General features: G+C 37.1%; 1 protein-coding gene and 1 pseudogene across 5 annotated transcripts in view; both read left to right on the top strand.

Annotated features, from left to right (window-relative positions):
• Positions 1-20,161, top strand: part of LOC137245263 (uncharacterized) — a 275,054-nt gene that overhangs the window by 196,381 nt on the left and 58,512 nt on the right. The gene's annotated exons all lie outside the window — the stretch shown is intronic.
• Positions 16,520-20,031, top strand: LOC137243658 (AP-1 complex subunit beta-1 pseudogene; annotated as a pseudogene).

Genomic DNA, 20,161 nt, shown 5'->3' with positions numbered 1-20,161 from the left:
TTAGGTCCACGCCATTTTAAAATACTCATTAATACCTTTCATTTGATACCCATATCGTACAAACGCATTCTAGAGTCAACCCTGATCCACCTTTATGGCTATATCCCTAAATGGCGTCCACCTATAGAACTATGGTGCACTCCCTCATAAAATACTCTTTAATGCCTTTCATTTGATACACATGTCATACAAACACATTCCAGGGTTTCCCTCGGTTCATTTTCCTACATGGTTATTTTCCCTTATGTTGTCACCATAGCTCTCAACTGAGTATGTAATGTTCGGTTACACCCGAACTTAACCTTCCTTACTTGTTTGATTTAAATTTTTTTTTTTTTTAATATATGTTTTAGGTTTTTTAATTTTTTATTCTTTTTTGGATATATAATTTTACAAAAGCATCAATTTGACAATACCTGCTCATGCGCCTACGAACCATATATACAAGACAAACAACAACAACTGATCAGAACGAAATTCGAACCTGTTGATGGCACAACGCCAAAATCGGTTTGTCTCGAAACCAAATTTGACAAGGGATGACGACGATTCTCCGTCATATCCGCCAATATCAACAAAATAAAATAAGTCATATATTTTCGACTTTTTTCCTCTTTTAATTATTATTTTTAGGCGGATTTAGTAGGAAGATTTAATCGAGAAATCTACCAATGCACCTCAGAGGACTCAAAAGAGGTTTTTAAATGAAAATCACATCTAATTTGAAAAAAGAAGAAAAAACACCGAAGTACCGGCAATTTCCTTACTGAAATACATGAGCGGAAGTTATTTGTTATCGAAGTAACTTGAAAGTTTGCTGGTCGAAGAGCAAGAACCCCAACCAACAATATTCCCGGGTTGAGTCTTGTACATAAAAAAAGTAACTAAATGAAAAAATCAAGGCGACGCCGAAGAAGTTGAATAATTTTTTTAATGCATTGAAAATTTCCAGGAGATATAACCGTCCGCTAGGAACCCTATTTCACTAAGTATGTTTTGATTTATAAAAGATAAAATAAATATTTACACCTAACCTATTCAGTCAAATTTTATTTTCACATTAATTGCTTCCAATGTGACTTGTTCCACCCTTCACTCGCTAAAATGAGCTTATATTTTTCATTATAGAATATACAATTAATGCTTAGGTACAAACTGGATCTTAAATTCTGATTCTGAAGATATTGAAATTCTAAAAAGACTAATTTAGTTTGTCTGATATTGGAAAGTAAATTCACCCACTTACATAGCCGAGCGATTTCGTGAACCCACCAGTCAAAATCGATACAAAATGTCCCACCCGTCACTATGAAGTATTTTTCAAAAAAACGATTTTATTTCAAACCCATATTACTTCCATAACAAATTCATAATGAATGGATAAAAAATCGGTAACACTCCCTTAACAAATCTATATTTTTTCGATAACAATTGCATAATTAACCCATTATTCTTCAATAAAAAACAGAATAAAAAATATATGCTAATAATAAAAGCTGTCCCATAACTCTTTTTATTAATAAATGAATATTTTCCCGAACCTCCAAAAATGATTCGAAAATATTCTTGAAATCATTACAAACTTGTAGCTAACATAATTCTGCAATAATCTGGAAAGCATTCCGAGTAGATTCCATAATAATCTCGAAATACTCATACACAATGATTTCGAAATAGATATGTGAATAATCCCGAAGTGTTGCCTAACAAGTCCCTAAATAATCAAGACATTGCTGAAAAATTTAAAACAATCCCGAAATCATCTTAAAAATATCCCGAAAAAATCCCTTAAAAGGAAAGCAATCAATTCAACAGGGTCCATGGAATAGTAACTGCATAACCCCAGAAAGCTTTAAAGCCGCCTTCTACAGCACGAAAAGGAGCTGGCTGTATGCCGCTATGTCTGGACCTAGGACCTCTCCGAGCCGTTCGAAACTAAACGAGGTTTCATACAGGGTGACCCCCTATCGTGCGATTTCTTTAATTTGATGCTGGAGAAAATTATACTAGCTGCAGAAATTAACCGCACTGGAACAATATTCTATAAAAGCGTGCAATTACTGTCATATGCTGATGACATTGATATCATCGGCTTAAACACCCGCGCTGTTAGTTCGGCTTACTCCAAACTCGAAAAAGAAGCGGTAGAGATGGTTTTGATGGTGAATAAGGACAAAACGAAGTACCTGTTGGCAACCGCGCTACTGTTGGCAGCCATAATTTCGAAATTATAAAAGACTGTGTTTATTTGGGAACCAGCATCAACACTAGCAACAACATCAGCACTGGAATCCATCGAAGACTCAATCTTGCCAATAAATGCTACTTTGGTCTAGGTAGGCAATTGAAAAGTAAAGTCTTCTCTCGGCGAACGAAAATCATACTCTACAAGTCACTTATCATACCCGTCCTGCTATATGGGGCAGAAGCATGGACCATGACAACAGCAGATGAAGCGGCTTTGGGAGTGTTCGAGAGAAAAGTTCTTCGAAAGATTTATGGGCCTCTACGCGTTGGCGATGGCGAGTACTGAAGAAGACTTAATGATGAGCTGTACGAGCTATACGCAGACATCAACATAGTCCAGCGAATTAAAATGCAGCGGCTGAGTGTTTCTATCGGAACCCGCCTATGGAAGCAGAGGTAAATGGCGGCCCCCACTCCGTTGCAAGGACCAGGTGGAAAACGATTTAAACTCCCTTGGTGTAGCCAATTGGCGCCGGTTGGCGGAGCGAAGGAGCGACTGTCGCGACTTGTTGGACGGCCATAACCGTTTAGACGGTTATGCGCCAATTAAGTAAGTAAGTAAGTATAACTCCAGAAATACTACCTAGTTGCCTTCCTGAGCTTCATTGGGTCCCCTAGATCCACAAAAGAGCTGGAAAGTTGGCGCGAGGGCAATCAAATGGCAGACTTGGCAATACACGTGCTTATAGATCGTTCCAAAGTAATGGAAGACGTTAGGTCTGCAATACACTACGAAGATTCAGAAACAAGCAAATCCTACAAACCGCAAGATCACTGCAATATTTTTCAGGTTTAGGTAGTAGCAGTGACTAAAGCAGTAGAAAGACTGGAGGAAAATTGCTAAATTGCAGCCACGTCAATTTTTACATTGACAGTTAAGCAGAAGTTAAGGCTATAACAGCACAACATTTAATTAAAAGTAAGTTAGATTGCCAGAATAACCTGAAAAGAATCGGTATAGGGAGAAACATACATCTATATCGGATACCTGGGCACATGGGTATAGATGTGAATGAAAAAACGGATGAACTAGCTAAACAGGGCGTACCACTTGAAGCTTGTAACGTAGAAGTTCCAATCAGATTAGGAGAGACCAAAAGAAGGTGTATCTGAACTTTTATAAGACAAGCACATTATGTATAACTTAGACTTATACTCAGGGCACCCGCCGTGGTGTGGTGGAAGCGTGGTACGCCTACCATACCAAAGGTCCTGGGTTCACCTCCCGGACAAAGCAACATCGGCAAACACTCCGAGTGTATTTCTGCCTTGAAATGCTTCTCAGTAAAGACTCATGTGCACTGCAGATGCCGTTAGGAGTCAGCGTTAAACACGAAGTTGTAGTAGTAAAAAATGAGATTTCCTTTCCTTATCAGAACTCGAATTAAAAAAAATTGTGCAATAAAATTTCTTAAATTTTGCAATATTCATTTAAAGATATTGTTCCAAATTATTGTTTTTTATTTCTGCCCTTATAACTTTTATCGCTATTAGTAGCAGCCTATACCTTAAGTGCAAACAAAATTTAATTTGAAAAATTTGAAATGTAATAAACTTCATTAATTTCTTTCGGTATCCAAAATTTTGCTAGTATTGGCTTGAATGTGTTTTGACGCTTCAAGGCTTTGTTTGCAATGGCAAATATGTGTATATATCCGCAAAGTTAACTACCACGAAAAGCTTATTTACGACCTCACTCGTTTTGTTTCTGCTTAAGTAATCTTAAGCTTAATACAATTGAACTCATTTCAACTGAACTCACCTTTAGGAAAATAAATGGGTACTTCATGCAAACTTTCATCATTAATGTGTGCTTTTAATTAATAAAATTAACTTTAAGAAAATAAAAGTAATTTTTATTATATGCACGCAAATTGGGTGGGAGTGGGGAGGTTGCCAAAGAAAGTGAATAATTACTAAAGCATGTATGTATAGGTGTATGTAGGCATTGATTGGTGCCCATTTTCATAATATAAACGGCATCGCCATATGTTTCCATCGTTTTTATTATGCTTATAAGGCTTTATCTCATACCATTTATGAAGCACATACAGGCATTGTTTACGAACATTGATACTATTGAATATTTAACTTGAAATTGTTACAAACATTGAAACTTTTTAACTGTGCCATTTTCGTATTTAGTTCTAAATAAATGAAGAACTCATTCAAGATTTCATATACCTAGTTATGTGCTTTAAAAACGTGCTAATAATAAGTTCGAATGCTTAACAAATATCGTATTTCGTGAGAGGCTATAAAAGAATAACTGTGATTAAAACAATGTTCTTACCACATTTTTTTAGATTTTGTTATGGAAACGCATCTACGGTGGAAGCAGTAAGGAAGGCGGTCGGCATGATGTGGTGGTGCACAGTGGCTAGTCATTGTCGGCTGGTGCGGGTCCTTGCCAACCTTACTGTACCTGCGCCATAATCAGAGAAAAGTTCCTATCATGCCTTTAAAAAAAGCTGACAAAAAGCGCAGAACGAATTCAAAATGCTTACAAATTCAAATTAAAACAGCATCCGGCCGAACCGGATGTCACGGACAGACCGTTACAACATTCAACAATTTAAAATTCAAAAAAAAGAAACTTCAAAAAAACTAAACGCAAAAAAAAATTACCGAACCGGACATGGCCGGTTACTAACGCTGAAAATAGAAATAAAAGAAAGAGAAGGGCCGAATATAATTTGGGGGCGCCGCGGGTGTTGTTGCGACGCCCGGTGCATGTCCCACCCTCAAAACCATGGCCACCGACGCACCTAATTTTCGGTGGTCCCTTACCTGGATGCCTAAGTGCCTTCTAAAAGAATGTAGACGCCAGCATTCCCATTTTAATTACAATTTATTTATTTATACATATTTAAATTCAAGGCATTACCTAATATAATATACTGTTTCGAATATAAGTATGTCGTTTCAATAAGGCCACGGAGCTCGTTTTATTTTCTATCCTTATGTTGACGTATTTAATTTGGTTACAATAAATTCCATTTCATTTCGCTAATACGTAAGAGAATGCAAAGAAAATTGCCTTTAATTAAATAAGTTAACTGGAACTACGCTCCAGTAGAGTTAGACTGCAGTGTCCTAAATGCGACAACGCTCGCCCGTGTGCATCAAATTTGTATGTACGCACTATTTATATATATATATATATATATATAAAGACAATTCCGAATGTAGCAAAACTAGAAGTAAGGGTTACTGAAGCGCAAGTGGAAGGAAAATAAAAGGAACCCAACCCCTTGGAATGCGAAACTGCTTAACTAAATGTTTAGGTACAACTTACACATTTTAGTGGTCTAACCTAATCTTAGAATATTATCTGGAACTTCTATGATTGCATTTAAATTGCATATCAATGTTCTATGTTCTGAATGTAATACATACTTTATCTTTCTGCAAGTACAATTGCATTAAATTCATTTTTATTTGTCTTATTTCGAGTCTATGGAAATTTGATTGCCACACTAATAGATATGGTCGGACAAAACTCTCGTAAAAATTTAATAAGCTTTTATAGCTTCAGTCTTCGTTGGTACATACAAACTTGTGCCGTGTGATCATATAGAGATCATGCAGTTTATGAATTTTTAGGTAACGTTTCAGTCGCAACAGTATAGTGGAGCAGTAAAAAAATATTTCAAAAAAAATTATAGAACGAGTTTATTGGTTCATGATCACAAAGACATAAATCCTCTATCCCTTGTTGCGACTAGATTCTAATTTCTCGCGGAAAGGCATATGTCGTTAATGTATAATGTATTACCCATTCACATGGCTTTCGCATGTATATATATAAAAAAAATACGGTTCAGAGTGACACATTCAAATATGTAAAGTACTATATATACTGGTGACACTATTCTGTAACTGGACTTGAATAAAATAATTCGCAGAACTCGAACTTTTATAATTTTGGTTTTCGATTTCTTGACTGTATTGACTTTTCGCAAGCTTTACAGAACAATGTTTCTTACTCGCAAGATTACAGAACTGGTTTTACATTGCACATATCCGACGGGTCAATAGAGTTAAGAGCACCAAAATGTCCGAATTCATATACCGTATTTTCGAATCGAGTTACAGAAAAGGGTCTTTAGGTTCATTAAGTGTGTTTGGAATGAATTACAAAATTTGAAACGATAATCTGTAAGTGACGAATTATATCACTTCATATAATTACATAATATAATTTCCCCGAGTTGGGACGAACTCACCTGGTTTCAAACGTTGTTGTTGTAGGTGCTGGGGCATGGTTTAATTATTAGAGGTTGCCCATGTAGCCTTAGACCACCCTGTGCGTTTCACATTCCAAACTCCCAAGTCGCTCATGGCCGCCAGAGTACGTACCGTGGGCCTCTGCCGACGTGGTTACTGGTGATGTTGATTTTGCTGGTGAAGTTGACGCTGTTGTTGATTGTGGTGCGCGGTCTTGGGCGCGCTGTGTTGGTACTGTTGGTGGTTGTTGCGCTCTGGTCCGAGGTCATCGAGTGAACCTGGTGGCAATAAAACTTCGTGTTGACTTTTACGACCTGGATGATTTGGTGCTAATTTGGCGTTCGTTGTATTACGCTGCAGCGTACTGCTGGCCCTGGAGGCGGAGGTCTTGGTTTAAGAGTCTTCCAGCAATTTCGCTTGTGCTGGTACTATTATAACAATGGTTATTTGAATTCGGACTTGTCGGTGCTGTCGTATCAGCAAGATTCGTTAAATGTTTCGTAAATGTCCTTTTTGGTCCGCAGGAAATTGCAACAAAAGACGGAAGATTCCAAACGGTTCGATACTAGCTAAAAGCTTCGCCACAATTAGAAGGCGAAAAAAAAGTATTCACAAAAATTATTTTGCCAATGTGCTGACCGGGTAGTTGGTTGATAAGCATGTGGGGCTCAGTTAAACGGCAAGCAGTGTGCAATTAGTAGGAGCACTTTTACCATTCCGTATTGGTGGTTTTTCACTGCTGTCGCCTTTATGTGTCGCTTCTCGTCCCTTTTTCGGTGAATGCCGCTTTCTCTTTATAATTTAATGTTTCTCTTTAGTTTTTTGTTTGTTTTAAGCCCGGAACACGTTCTTCTACTTTCCATGGCCGGAAACTCATGGCATTTTTTTCGCTAGTGATCTCCGGTCTTTTTTTTCTTGTTTTTCGACACTTTTGTATCGCAACTTTCGCCCCATCATCAGTCACTAGGTGTGTTCACACGAAAACGCTCCCAAGTGGACCGTAACCGTATACCATAACAGCAGACCGTAACAATTTTGAAACGTTTTGTTCCATAGAATACTCTAGCATCCTTACAGTTACACTTTTCTTTCTCGAAACATAACACGATGTTCGACTACAATAGTTGCGGACAGCAAAGTCATGTTAAAAATTGGCATTAAGGAATATTAGATTTAATTGAACCTGCTGGTTACGGCAGCATTTCCATATACACCGAAGATTCTAACCGATAGTATTGAAGGACGGGTGTACTCAAAGGACCGAGACCTCCAAAACTCTTTCATATTACCTGATTATTGTAGTGCCCTCCAGGCAAAAGTGTCTGCTATTATGAAAACCACGCTTTGTGTAGGAAAACACATCATTGCCAAGAAAATCAAATGTCTTGGCTCCTAATCAATCAATTCTGGGCTTACGCTAAACTGTCGCCGATATGAAGAAGATGGCTCAATAGAGCCGTTTACTCTTAATATGGGTCCCGGCACACATTGGTCTTGAGATAAAATATATTGCAGACGTACTTGCAAGGCAGAGCACGACGAAGCAAATTCTGCCCGACAAAAAACGCTTAGAAAAACCCTTTACCATATGCAAGATAAAGTTCAAAGAATGTTAAGACGGCGAAGAGAAGGAAACGATGGATAACCCTATCTTCAGCTTCCTGACGTAAAGTGGGTCAAAACAACGGTGTTTAGATAATCTACGCAGGCCCGCATAATGTGTTATCAGGGACTTGGTAGCATTTATCGGGTCTTCAATGTGTGTATTTGCTTATATACAGGCCTATGTAGGTTTCTGCGGCAGCCAAATCTACCGTAGGAGTCAAGGCCCAAACGTCAATGTATCTTATCATGGCTTCAAGTGGCCACAAAGTTGGTTGAAGATATAACCATAGAAAGAAGTCACAACGTCAAATTTCAAAATGTAGTGGCTCATCAGATATTGATTTTAAGACCATCTTGCTTTTCCGATGTGGTCACAAAGTCGAATGAAAAGGGTTCTTTTTAATTTCAAATTTTCATATACGGTGCTCCTTTTCCTATATTTCGGTCCCATTCTAGTGAAGAATTGCCAAAAAGGACTGATCCTGGTTTCATTAGAGTGCAAATCGGCTTGAAAACTGTGTCGGTGAGCATTCCTTTCAAATATGAAGAGCATATAAAACTAAACTCTAATCCAACTCGCGGAAACTTTATTTTTGTGAGCTGATCTTAAATTTCTTTGTATGGATAAGTTATTTTTTTCGGAATGGTTAACAGGTCAAAGTCAATTGACCGTTTGAAGTGGTCATAACGATAATTGACCTTTTGGCCACCTTATGTTACCTCACTGCTCCAACCAAATCTTGGTCTTTTAGAAACCAACAGGGTAAGAAAATTTTATTTTAACATCGGCATTTTAGTTAATGGACACGCTTTGATAACAACTCACGATATCACTAAAGTTAAAACTAAATAAAGCTGGACTTAGTAAAGATCCCTGAGACTTTCCCGATTGTATCCCTTGGCTCTGATGTAAAGTTTTTAGGTACAATGGTGCGAATGGTGCGAAGAACGGTTCCGTCGAATTTCTAGTCAGACACCTAAATATATCCGCTCACCAAATTTCATCAAGAAATCTCAAAAATTTAGGGACTAGATTGCGTTCAAACAGAGAAACGGACATGCCTTAAACAAACCAGGTTGTCAACGTTATTAATTTGGTTTACTTATTGGTAGCTCTATCTCTTCTCCTTTAAGAGCATACAATTTTGATATTCGTGGCAAACTTAATATAACCTTTTATTTTCATGAAAGATATAACAACTCGGAAGTTCGACGGTGAAGTGAATAAATTGCCTTAAGCAACTCTACAATATTTATAGCTTTTCAGCGGACTGTAGTGCATTCACAATACAAAGTTTTTTTTTCGCAGTAATTTGATTCCAGATTGTTTTCAACTTCTGATTAAGATACCGTAAAAACACATTTTACGACATATCACGCACACTCGTTGCCTCGCTTTTTTTAATACCGATAACGAAGACATGCAGAAAACGTAGAATTTTGTAAACAATAGTTAAGATTTATTTCCGTTGTAGTTCGAAAACATATTTCACCAAGTTGGTACGTGCAAGTTGGTAAGTTTGGGAAAGTTATAAATTTTGGTGAGAACATACTACAAAAATAAAATAAATAAAAAACAAGTTACAAAGTGCAGTTCGGCACTGAAACACATGTTAATTTTTTAGAGGTGGTTGAAGGTTTGTGTGTACCCCAAATTCATACATAAAATCATACATACATACAGCAGCGAACAAAAAAATAGTAGTGGTAATTTTTTTTGTTTTTAATTTCGTCAATTAAATTCTTTGTTTTCTATATTTAAGGAAAAAAATTTTATGAATTTCGAAACTGATACTATGTAAAACAATTTTAAAAACGTTTTCGAAGAATTTGGAAAATTTGCGAAAACTATGAAAATTTCGAAATTTTTCATTTGAGTTCTCTAAATTTTTTGAGTATGCAGTTTAGAGTGTCTATTTTAAAAGTACAAATATTTGGTCTCTCTAAATTTCCACCGATTTCTGAAAATTGTGTTCCGAAATATAAACAAAGTGTTACCAATTTTTTTTTATATGAAAATCTGAAACAACCTTCCGAAAAAAAATCAACAAAAATCCATTCAAACTTAACAGACCTAGAGCTTGTACTTAAATCGTTTGGGCTACAAAACTTCAAGCTAAAAAATTTAGAGATCATTAAATAAAAAGTTCGAAATTTACGTCGAATTTTCGAATTTTTTCGAAAAACATTTATGAGATTTTGTTACATAATTTTAGCTACAAAATTTATAGAAGTTTTTACTTAAAATATCGACAGTTGTTTTCGTTTTTATCGGTTTATTGGTAATTGTTGTTTTTTTTTTTTTAATTTTTCTATAATTGAAAAATTGTATTTTGTTTTTGGAATAGTATGCCGAAAATTTTCAGAGAACCTGCCATAGCTAAATGGTGAGCGCAGTGTGCCTAAAGCGTACTGATGATGAAGGCTTAGTACCCTTCGAAATGGATCTGTCTGTGCAGCTTTGGCAGGTTGTCTGAAAAACTTTCTGTATACTATACCAAAGACAAAATACAATTTTTCTATTGTAGAAAAATTAAAAAAAAAAAAAAACAATAATTTTCATAAAAAATAAATTAAAATATACTAAATACTTAATTGAAGAAATTTTATAAAAATTTCCACTGCTCTTTTCCTGTTCGCAGCTGTACATACACTTACATTCTAACTATTTTGAGCAAGAAAGTTAAATTGTCAAATCAGTTGAAATGAAACACGTCTGTTGTATGTATGTCATTTGGGATGTAAATTAAGTAGTAAAAACTGGTTAAAAACTTAACTTGGAGCATTTGGTATACAAATCTAAGTACACTCAGAGAAAAAGTCTATTTGAATAATATTCGCAATGGTCCTCTTTTTTTCATCCAGCATAGCCATATAAATGTGATCCATATGCCTTACTAGTCCAGTCAAATTAAAACAAATTCATATGTTTTATAACGAAAAATTTGAGCCAAAATTTGTAGACCATAAATTTATTTTTAGAAAGCGTAGGAAAAATGTTTTCCTAAAAGTCACCGTTACTGAGATAGACCGATTCAAAAAGTTATGAGCGCCATTGTATGCATTACGTATACGTCACGTAGATGCATACTTAGCTGCTTACTTCATTAGCTGTAATGTAAGTAAGCAATTTTGAGAAACGATATTTCTCAGAAATGGTGAATTTTACATATGAATTCTGTAAGTCAGTCTTATTTCAAGTCTCTATATTGAGATTTTCCATTAGAGACTCTTTTTATGACTTGAGGTGATTTCTGTATTCAGTAATCGAAAGTCACAAAAAATCTCACCAAATCATCAAAGACAATTTAGTCATACATCTTCATCATTAATTGGCGCTTAACTCCCTAAGCGATTTCAGCCGTTTTGTAAAAAGTCACGTCAGCTTTACCTATTTCGCTGACGCCAGTTGGGAGCACCAAGGGAGGTCAAGTCTTCCTCAGTGGCGAAAATTTTTCAAATCGATTTTGGTTGTTTTTTTTAATCTTAAATTTTTGGAATGAAATAGTTATCTATAAAACTTTTTTGGAAAACAATTTTCATTTGCTTAAATTTTTATATCTGTGGTCTACCCCAGCCAAGCTTACAAATTAGTGAGATGTTTCGTGAAACCGGAGACGTGAGACAGCTTGCAGAATAGCATGATGTCTTAAAACTTGTTTTCACCCCAAAGTGTCTCTAATAGTGACTTGAGACGGCTTAGTGAAATCAGCCATCAGTTATTAAGACCTTTTTCATATATAATTTTATGATCTAAAATTGTTGTCTAAACACTTACCGTTATCAAGAAAAAATCCATTTTATTGACCTCGTATACATTTTTTTTGGATGTACCGGAATGATGAGGAGTTTTTAGATATTATTTTTAAATATGTGTCGAGTAACTAAACTCTCTTTCTAATTACTAAAGTAGTTTGCCGTCGAATGTAAATTTTGACTTTAAGATATGCCTTCTTAGTCAAATAGGTGCCATGTAGGGAAGAAAGAAACTAAAAATGTCTAGTTAAGAACTAGACCTAAATTACCAACTAAGTACTCATTTCGTAATAACTAGATATTCCGTAGCTCTACAGTTTGGGTTTTAGTATTTAATATTTAACATAAATTTGATAAATACGCTATCTAAAAATGTATTTTAATCTGTGGGGAAAACAGTTGTTGGGAGTTGATATTTTCAATGCAGATATTTATGGAGTATCTCGAAAATATCGAAAAAAGGGATAAAGTCGTTTTAGAGGTAGAATGTTGTATGTTTATGGGTTTCGGAACCAACGAAATATTACCAATAAGCGAAATAGATCTATACTAACGATTATTTTTAACCAGTTGGGAGCCTTTGAAGAAGTACAAATAAAATAACTTCTTATTTTCACAACAGAAATTTGTATGCAATTCAGAACTATAGAAAAGGAGGACAATTTTCACCGCCTAGGACAAAGCCATTTTAAATTCACAATTAAAAATATGTAAAAGAGATAGGTGGCAAACTAGTAGTGGTTCCCAGAGCAAAAGAAACACACCAATTTGTGACTAGCGATTTTCCCTAAATTGTATGAACTTTACTTCAAACTCAAGGGAGTGTGCAACCCTTCATTCAAATTTAAATTTAATTTCCTCATAAACTTTTCTTAATTAACTTGTCATACAAAAATAAAAATAAAATTTAATATTAGATGGAGGAGAGTAACTAGAATGAGTAAAAGGTATGTTACATCAAAAAAATCTAGACCAAATATGGTACGCTTTATTGTAAACAGACGTAAATCAAAATACAATTTTTTGAGATTTTATTAGGCAATATAAAACAAGTTGGTTCAATGTCCTTGTGTATATGAGTGTCCGATTAGACATTTGTCGGAACCGGCCGGATCGGACCACTATAGCATATATCCTCCATACAACCGATTTTTCAGAAAAAGAGGATTTTGATTGTATCTTACTAAATTTAACAGATTGAAGCTTCAAACTTAACCATATAATTTCGTATATTGCACATATTATTGCCTGAAAAAATTGATGAGATCTGTAGTATATATAGTATATATCCCCCACAACCGATTGTTCAGATAAGAAACTTTTCGTAATTACTGCCCTATTTTATGAGCTAGAGGCTTCAAATTTCAATGAATGCTTACGTATATAGCATATATTGTTGTCTGATAAAATCGTAAAGATCGGTGGTATATATAGTATATATATAGTGGTGTATATTGTATATATACATATATAGTATATATATATTTTCGCCCCATTTTATCAGCTAAAAGCTTCAAATTTCACCGAATGCTTACGTATACGTCATATATTGTTGAAATACGTGATTTGCAGTAATAGTTTTTACACGCAGACCACAAAAACCTGAAACTTTGCATCCTCGCACAAAGTACCTACCTGTTTTTTATTTTATATTTATCATAAATATCGTTTAGGTATGTAGATCTGTTCACTATATATTTCTTATCTTATACATCTGATTATTCGGAGAATACGAACGGGATAAGATTATTGTTCAGCCCCATTCGTGAAAGGTATGAAGTCTTCGGCACAGCCGAAAACAGTCCCGTTCTTACTTGTTTTTATTAATCTTTCTTAAGCAAATCTAAACAGCGATGAATTTAAAATAAATAAATATTTAGCGCAATTTATCTGCGAGAAGATTTAGGCCGAACTTTTCTTCCAATTTCCTGCGTGATCCTTCTTAATTAGCGGGAATGTATCTACATGTTTTTTTCCGACTCCGAAAGGCAGCTACGCGGCAGATGGAAACTCATTGAGAAGCTTTCCATGGCAGAAATACAGTCGGAGTGTTTGCCAAACCACATCCGAGGGGCGACATAGTGGAGCAAAACTTTTTTCTAATTGAAAAAACTTGTTTTAAAATTTTTGGTATTGCCTTGGCAGGGACTTGATTCCAGGACCTTGGCTGTGGTAGGCGGAGACCCTAAGACCACACCTATGTGGCCGCGGTGAACTTCGCCTAACGATATGACGCTATTAAAACCAACAAATCGAGTTGCATTATGGTTAATTTAACCGATTTTATTCATCTAGAAAATAAATTTATTTAGGCATTTAAAATTCTCAATTAAACTTATTATATTTTCTGTTAAAGAAATTAATTTAGTTGGTCAATTCAACAGCGAATATTATGCAAATGTATCTGCAAATTTTAAAGAGAAACTTATGCTCACGTTGCTCACATCTTTTTTTATAGTGCCATAGAAATCTCTGTCATATAAACAGAATTACCTTTGACATGCATGTTTATGGAAATCTGTTGTTTTAAGAATTTTTATTTTTGCTTTGAAGGTGATAGTATTAATTATTGATTTGCCCGTGATGAAAGTTTCATTTATTGAGTTGACTGCTAAAATGGTGAATTAAGAATAAATAATTTTATTTTTAAGGATAAAAACTTACAGCAATTTTGGCCGAATTTGTTTGCGATTCCTTTAATATCATCACTTTCTTTCATTCAGTATAAAACCACAATATTCCAAAAGCGAGAAAAGTATGTGCGCTAAAGAATTTTTTATTTGATATAAATGTATTGGAAAGATTTTCCGTAATCACTCCTCAAATTTAGTTTTGCTATCTTTAGTGATGGTACAACTTCGAAACTTTAATTAATATTCATCAATTATCTGTCCTGTCGGAATATCAACAAAATGAAATTGATATTTTAAAATATTTTTATTTTTTTATTTTTTATTTATTTTAAGGAAGTGAAAGAATCAAAATTAAGTCTTTGGTACAGATTTTATAGAAATTTAATTGAAAAACCCTTTAAGCCCGCTTAGGTACAAAAATCGATATTTTTGAGATACGTCGTTTTAGATCAATCAAAGTGGTAGTGCAATATATTCAGTACCTTCACTTTATAAATATCTCAGTAAGGCTTTGTATAACATAATCACCTTCCCCAGCATCTAGTGTGTATTTGTTAGTAAATTAGCTCAATGGGCGTTGTCCTGCTCTAGTTAAGGTAAAATGTATATACACATACAAATAAGTAACCTAAGCAGATTTTATGCTTTGGTGCACAAATATATTACACGTGGGCACTAAGGTACAGGCAAAAAAAATTAGTACAAAACATATTAAGTTATTAAAAATAAAAATATATAGTAATGCACATTCTAAATATCTACTCATCACGCTGCTCAAAAATAATGGGAACGGAATTTTTTTAGCTACCACTAAATTTTTAATTTTACTCAGGAATCACCAATACTGCTTGTTGGATTGCTATTTGAAATCACTTTCATTTTCAATCAGATGCAGATCTCAATCTCATCAAATGCAAATATATATCAGATGCCAAAATTGATAAGAAAAAGTAACATTCAGATAAAATTTGGAAAATTCCTAGGACTTGAACAGTTGAATAAGTGAAGCGATATTTTTAGCAAATCTAAAATACACTGAACAAATGCGTGGTGGCAACGGCGCGCACCCACGTATTTGTTAAATAATAGTTAAGGCGAAAAAGGGGGAAGAAAATAAAAACACCAAAAAGATTTCGTATTAATAAAAAGAATTCACAAAGTGCTTTTATTTATATAAATACAACAAGTGTTAAGAAAAGGTTTAACAAATGTTGTGGAAAATGATATATATGTGATAATAATTTTGAAAAGTTGAACTTACGTGAACGGGCGATTACGTGTTCCTTTGCTGGCTGCTGGATTAAAAGAGGACGAGCCTCTTTGCAACATGAGCCGATGAACCCGAGATACAGCCCCTTCGTTGGGTTTCCCGGCAACAAAGTTGCTATACCGCGGGCTCACAGCGGTAAAAATCTAAGATACATGCGTACTACCACTCACACATGCCTGTGTGAATTAGTGATCACAAGCATATGCGGGTGGTAGTAAACGAAGGAAAGAAGAACATTATGTTACGAGGGAGGGGAGATATATTTAGGCCTGTGGCCTAAACATACCGGCCCCCTTGCCGTAAGCAACAAAGAAAACATTAAAAAAAAGGGATGCCACGCGATCGCACGTCCAGTAAGGCGGTGTAATGGAAGAAGGCAGTGCAGATGCGGACTGCAAGCACTGCACGCCAGATGGTTGACCTCACGTTTCGCTCTCCTGTGTAAAAGAAAAGAAGTTATTAGATATACGTACGTGGTTTTAAATTCCGTGCATATTTACTTAAATATATATATAATATGGCGCATGTGTGAGGCGTGAAAGTCGGATATTTATTTTTGGCAGGCTCCCGAGACCACCAACCCGAACACCGTCGGTTGGGTTAGGAGACCGCCAGCTGTCGATGCCGGTGTACCGCTCACCATCATTTCGGCGTAAATGTCAGCGCCGAGTGTAAGCCGTATCGGTGATGAGCGGTAGAATTGCGGATCCGCCAGCCGCATGAACTCAAAGGGCGCGGCAATCTTGGGGTCCACATTGGACGGTGGACTCAAACGGAAATGGCTTTCGACGACGGCTGCTTGTGTTGTTATGCGCGTCGACGCTCCGAATTTGCCGCGCAGTATGAGGGTGCACTGTCCATGCCCTTGGCGCTCCAATTGTAAGTCGCGTACCAGCTCCGCATCGACGATCGTGCTGGTGGCGCAGGGATCAATAATGGCCCGAACCAGGTGTAAATGCCCACGCGATTCGATTCGTACGATGGCCGTCGGCGCAATGGGCACGAACGGCCGCATGACGGGCGATGGTGTAGCCTGGAGCAGCCGCCCTGTCCGGAAGCCTTCCGGCGTGTCGCGCGTTAGCTTGATTGTATTTTGGGCTTCAAGAGAGTATGGCGTCGATTTCTTTCGCCGTTGCTGCCTTGCGAGTTTGGACGATTTAGCTGAGTTTCGATGGGGTCCGACCTCACGGTGCCGCCAATTATTTTGTTGGTTTCGAGGTTTGTTTGCTTTCGCCGCGCTTCTTTCGTGCTGTAACAGCGGCCGGAAACTGCGCATCCCATGATTTACCGTTGACGGTCTTGTCTCCGTTTTTGCTCGCTCTTCCTCCATTTTCGCTCTCTCTTCTTCCATTTCCTCTTCCTCTACCTGCTGAGCCCAGGATTTAGCCGGCCCCGAGAGGTTGATCGACAATGCATCGTCGGACGTGTTGTCTTCGCCGTTTGTGGTCGTCTCGTCGCTTACCGGTCGACGCTCATCTAAATGAAGCGTGGTGTGGTGCTTCTCTTGGCACCCCTTGCAGCTATACTTGCTGTTACATTTGTCCACGCGGTGAAAGGGCGACAGACAGTTTGGACAGTACTTATGCAGAAGTACTGCCCGCAACCTCTCTTCTGGGGATTTTTTACGGTATTCGGCACAGATCCTAAGGCTATGATCCCTGCCGCAGAGCTGGCAAGCAACGTCGAAACGCTTTGCGCCTCTCTCTGACTTGGCCAGTAACGTTTGGTAGCGGGTCATGATCTGAAAGGATATTGGTATCATTGATCATGCCCAAATTGAGGTTAGCGGAATGTTGTTTGCGTGGCGTAAGCCAAAAAAAATATTATCTCTCATATATTTTCGCAAGAGAAAAAAACATTTTATTGAAATAAAAAATTAAAGGCCATAAGTAAATACTTATGCGCGCAAAAAAAAAAAAAAAAACGAAGAAAAAACGGATTTAGCACGCATCCATGCGATGTGGCTGGTGCTTTAGCGCCTCTAGTTCAATCCTGCAAAAACGCTCTCGTCACTCCACGTCATTTGACTAGTAATTTTACGGTCATAGGTTATATTCCTAGTCACACTTGCATGGGCGTGATTAGGTTTTGTGACCAAATTTTTGTAGGGATTTTATAATTTATTTTATGTCGGTAGATGTCGCCGAAGTAGGCCTAAAAGATTTATTTTTTGGTTTGTGGTGAACTTTGTTTTCACGACAAGTGGCCTACCACCACACGGAACGGTTCGAAACCTGGCTGAAAAGGTATTACAGAGTTGCACTTCCACCATTCAACATTATTTTGACGGGTATAATGTTGGGATTCGTGGAATTAAGTATTTTAAATCTCGACCAAATGAATGATTGGTGCAGATATGTAATACGCGACATGTGTGGCGTGTTGTGCTCGATATGTCGTGCTGCCTACAGTGCGTGACGTGTAGTGCGGCGTGTAGTGCATGACGTGTAGTGCGGCCTGTAGTACGTGACGTGTAGTGTGCGCGATGATTGCGCATGAGGCCTAATGTCGGTGTTGCCGTGCATTGACTGTCAAAGAAAAGTGTAGACATTTGACATTTGTTACAATTTTTTTTTTTTCATTTCCTGAATGAAAAAAAAAATGTCATTCGTATAAAACACGCGGTGAGTAAAGATGATAAACTGCGTAAACTTACTTTTTATTGACTAATTTTATATTTTTATTTTCAGGTTTTCATTCCATGGTAACGCTGGGAAGCGAAATTTTACGCGATTTCTTGATGTGGTCAATTGTATGCAAATGGACAACCTGGAGCCCAAAAAAAATGGTTTATTGATGTTTAATGAATTGCGATACATCGCAATCAGAGACGGCAATTACGGCAGCTAATACGCCTGTGTAGGACTGCGAAGACTCCAATCCCCTTCTACGTGCTTTGGCTGTACGTACGATGGGATGTATACGCATCAGTAAGACAACCGAATATTTACGCGAGCCACCACGAAGGTGCTTGAAGGATGAGGATACCTAGGTACGTAAAACAGCCGCGGTGTGTGGTAAGCCTTATGACATCTTATCATCAATGGTCGAAGATCAAGAACTTTAAGATTAATCAAAAGATTCACTCTCCGATTCGAATCCCATGGTGGTGGCCAATGCTGTTGCTGCACTGGGTGAAACCACCGAAGCCAGTCAGTCGGGTCAACCCCTTGTTGAATTGAACGCAGTTACTATTAACAAATTGCTTACTGCGCTTAACGAATGCACCGAATAGGGACAAGTATTCATTCTTGATTCATTGGCTAATTATAGTCCTGAAGATAGCGCGAAGCTCAATTGATTTGATTTTTTTGACACCACGTTTAGCGCACGCTAATGCAGCAGTTGTGTTGAGCGCTGGTAAAGTGCTTATGAAATTAGAAATTATTAGAAATTATTAGAAATGCTTTCAAGTGATAGCGATTCCGGTGCCACACTCACTAAGAAGTTGGCGCCACCATTCGTGACACTACCCTCCCCAGAGCCCGAGGTTCAATATGTGGCACTGCGTAACATAAATTCAATTGTGCAAAAGCGCCCAGACATTCTTAAGCATGAGATAAAAGCGTTCTTTGTTAAGTATAATTATCCAATTAATGTAAAATTAGAAAAGCGTGACATTATGATACGTTTGGCCAATCCAACCGACATTGCACAAGTTTTTAGTGAATTAAAGAATATGCCACTGAGGTGGATGTAGATTTTGTGCGCAAGGCTGTACGCGCCATTGGGCGTTGTGCTATGAAGGTTGAACCATCAGTCGAACGCTGCGTTTCTACACTTCTCGATTTGATTCAAACCAAAGTAAATTATGTTGTTCAAGAGGCAATTGTTGTAATTAAAGACATTTTCCGCCAGTACCCGAATAAATTTGAAAGCATTATTAGCACACTGTGAGAATCTTGAGACACTCGATGAGCCTGAGGCACGTGCCTCCATGGTTTGGATTATGGGGGAATAGGCTGGGCGTATTGATAATGCTGATGAATTACTCGATAGCTTTTTGGAAGGCTTCCAAGATAAAAACACTCAAGTGCGATTGCAATTGTTGACCGCTGCGGTTAAATTATTCTTAAAACGCCCATCTGCGCGCAAGAGCTCGTGCAACATGTACTTTCTTTAGCTACGCAAGATTCAGATAATCCTGATTTGCGTGATCGTGGTTTTATCTATTGGCGATTGTTGTCCACTGACCCCGCTGCGGCCGGCGGACAGCTCGTAAAAGACGCGAAACGCTTAAGTCATTCGAAGTACAGCAGAACAAATTTATTTGTGCTAAAGCTTATTTAGTGTATGTACGAAATCTGAATAGTTGAACAATTTGTGGTGGGGTGTGTTACGTACGCATTTTTTTTTCTAATTAATAATGTGAATTAAGTTGTGAATAAATCTACTTCAGCTGAATGCAAATGCAACAAAA

This window comes from Eurosta solidaginis, chromosome 3 (genome assembly GCF_040869045.1).
Source record: "Eurosta solidaginis isolate ZX-2024a chromosome 3, ASM4086904v1, whole genome shotgun sequence".
Classification (NCBI taxonomy): domain Eukaryota; kingdom Metazoa; phylum Arthropoda; class Insecta; order Diptera; family Tephritidae; genus Eurosta; species Eurosta solidaginis.
The sequence above is the reverse complement of the archived record's forward strand: the minus strand, read 5'-3'. Positions and strand labels throughout refer to the sequence as shown.